Genomic DNA, 3,665 nt, shown 5'->3' with positions numbered 1-3,665 from the left:
TCTGTAGAAAGAGAGAGAGAGCGTTATAACCATGGAAGGAGTGTCGAGAGAGAAAGGAAGACTGTCTGGAGCCAGCTCTCTGTAGAGTAGGAGAGGGTAGAAGGAGAGGCTATGACCAGGCTCTTTGCCCCCTTAACAACTCCCTCGGATGTCCCCGGCCACGCCCACTCTTCACCTCCTGACCACTGGGGTCCTCACCACTGGACAACTCGTCAGCTCACCACACAGAAACAAGCCCACTTCCTGTTCTGAGCTCACCACTTCCTTTTCCTGTCACATGCTCTGGTCCTTTTTTCCTTCTTTTTTTTAGGTGGTGTTACTCGTGTTTAGGTGGTGTTACCTCTTGTAACAACATACAGTACATCTCCCCCTCGTTCTACCAAATGACTGGACTTCGAATGGGAACCAGTTTCTTGAGGCTCAGCCTGGTTTCCACTTTGCTTTTAACCTCTAAGAAATAGGTGTTTATTTTTCACTGTGCTTCCTATCTCTGCTGTGGGAGCCCGCCCCCTTTTATATTTGTTGTCCAGATTCAAAATCAAATATAATGGGGCGTTTCCATGATTCTACAAGTCTATGCATTCTGGTCACTGTTGAATATTACCACGGCACTTAGCCCAGATGAAAATATGTACAACAGCAGAGATGGGACTTCCAGTGTTTTAAATACTGAGGCAGGTTTCTGTGTGTTAAGACTACAGTAAGGGCTCTGTATTCATTAACTACACACTAATTAACTACTTACTAACATTTTGTTATCTTTGACATGATATTCGACTCCACTGTTCCAACGCCCTCAAGTTCTGACTAATTATTATTTTATGTAGGTTTTTTTCCGCATTCTCCCATGCTTTGCTCGCACACACATTAACATACCATGTTATGACGAGCCAGTTCCTGTTTTCTCTTCTTCTGTTGTCTCCACTCTGTTATACACAGCTCAACCACTCCCGGTGTCTATACACAGCTCAACCACTCCCGGTGTCTATACACAGCTCAACCACTCCTGGTGTCTATACACAGCTCAACCACCCTCCATGTCAGTGTGACTCTTATAATAACCAACTCCAGTCAAAACAGACTATAACCCCACCTACCCTTTTATAGTTGAAATGCACTAGCTACTGATTCTCTCCAGCTGTAGACTAGTAATGTTTGCCTCTGCAAGGGTGATTGTTTGATTGGTTACACCGTTCCTATCTCATAGGCTAGGGTGATTTGATTGGTTACTAAATTCCATTCCTACCTCATCTCTTCCTCTACTAAAGTCTTGGTGCACTGTGGGTAGTTGAATATTCTCCATGTTAGTTCTGGCATGTTTATTATGCCCTGGTGTATGTTGACATGGTGCAGGAGCAAAAGGATCTTATTGAATTGCAATTACATGTGTCATTTAACAGAAGCTCTAATCCAGAGCAATTTACAATACCGTCCCTAACAGTACTGTTCTACATCTCAGTAGCCAGCGATACGTTACTAAAAGCTGCTTCCAGGTCCTGAGCTGCACAGGAAGGAGGTTTTTGCCCCGTTGTTTATTCTTTTGCTGCTATTCCCTGCATGCTACAGCACCACCCTGAGCTCAGGAACTGCAACTGCACTTGCTTTCCAACACACCTGCACCTGCTTTCCAACACACCTGCACCTGCTTTCCAACACACCTGCACCTGCTTTCCAACACACCTGCACTTGCTTTCCAACACACCTGCACCTGCTTTCCAACACACCTGCACCTGCTTTCCAACACACCTGCACCTGCTTTCCAACACACCTGCACCTGCTTTCCAACACACCTGCACTGCTTTCCAACACACCTGCACTTGCTTTCCAACACACCTGCACCTGCTTTCCAACACACCTGCACTTGCTTTCCAACACACCTGCACTTGCTGCTTTCCAACACACCTGCACTTGCTTTCCAACACACCTGCACCTGCTTTCCAACACACCTGCACCTGCTTTCCAACACACCTGCACCTGCTTTCCAACACACCTGCACCTGCTTTCCAACACACCTGCACTTTTCCAACACACCTGCACTTGCTTTCCAACACACCTGCACTTGCTTTCCAACACACTTGCACCTGCTTTCCAACACACCTGCACTTGCTTTCCAACACACCTGCACCTGCTTTCCAACACACCTGCACTTGCTTTGAACACATCGCACATTGTTTATCTATTTACACTCTGAGTGTAAATGGGAGGGTGCTGATTTTCCTTTACAAACGGGGATTGGCATGAAAGCAGGTGTCAGATTACAGGTGACTGGTACTTCCTGAGTGCAACATGCAAACATAGCAGCAACACGTCGTTGTCATCATCCCCTGTCTGGAGAAGACACCCAGTTTGTTACAACATCACCAGCTTTTCACCGTGTGTTGTTTAATGTCCTTTGTTCTTATTTTATTATAACGTTTAAATGTTGTTGTTTTTTAACCAGGACAGATTCATGCAAGCCTTAACAGAGTGCAGCTTCATTATATTGTGTGAACTTAGGCAGACCACGCTTCCTCAGCCCCCTTATAGTACATTTGGATTGGCAAGTGGTGTGGGAGACTGAATTAGTAAGGTTCACATACATCTGCCCTCTGTTAAAAAATAAAAACTCGTGTTTATTTCTCAATATAGAATCCTGGAAACAAGTATTTTTTGGGGGGGTTAGTTGATAAGGCATAGTTAGTGTTAAGGCTGAAGATATGGGGGTTCCATGAGAATCTGCTTATTGTTACAGTAATAGTTAAGAGGGCCCCATTTTTAGTGTCCCATGATGCTTCTGTGTTCGATACATCTGTTACAACTCCTGTTAAATCTCTCAACTGTCAATACACCTGTTTTCAGTAGCTTAAGAGAGATCTGGGCCCATATCCACAGAGTCTAACTGTAGGAGTGCTGATCTAGGATCTTTCCATATATTCTTATTAATTCTGATCTAAAAGGCTAAACTGATCCTATATCAGCCCTCCTGCTCTGAGAAGCTTTGTGGGTACGGGCCCTGTTCTAAGTTGTGGGGCATACGTTTTATCTCATCTCCAGTGTCCTTCCCATACTGTAATTCCAAACTACAGTACCCATCAGGCACTGGTGCAGTCCCACCACTCCCTCAGGTATCTATCAGTCAGCTGTGTTTACACAGGCAGCCCAATTCTGATATTTTTTTCACTCGTCGGTCTTTTGACCAATCGGATGAGCTCTGAAAAAGATTTGACGTGGAAAGGCCAATTAGTGGAGAAACGACCCAAATTGGGCTGCCTGTGTAAACGCAGCCTGTGGTGTATCTATTCCAGAGCAACAGGACAAATGCAGAGAAGTTAACACTATTTGACATTTTCTAACACTGGTTTGTACTGCAAAAAAATCCCACTAATTTCTGATTTTCTTATTTTTGTTAAAGTTCTCGAAACTAAAGAAACAAGCAACGTTAGAAATTCAACACTGAAATTTGAACCTTTTTTGGCATGAAAGTTGTTAAAGTTGCATCTCGACTCAACTTACATTTGTCTTTTTTCTAAGTCTATTTGTATCTGTTGTTTCTTTAAGTAAACAATTAAGAATATTAAAGGATTTAATCAGGCAATTCTTATTCTTTCAGTTTGTTTGAACTATGCAGCAGAACCACACTGTCTTCAGACCGATGACGTCGTTCTAATGAGACCGCGGTGTCATTG

The sequence above is a fragment of the Oncorhynchus masou genome, chromosome 10, assembly GCF_036934945.1.
Source record: "Oncorhynchus masou masou isolate Uvic2021 chromosome 10, UVic_Omas_1.1, whole genome shotgun sequence".
Taxonomy (NCBI): Eukaryota; Metazoa; Chordata; class Actinopteri; order Salmoniformes; family Salmonidae; genus Oncorhynchus; species Oncorhynchus masou.
The sequence above is the reverse complement of the archived record's forward strand: the minus strand, read 5'-3'. Positions refer to the sequence as shown.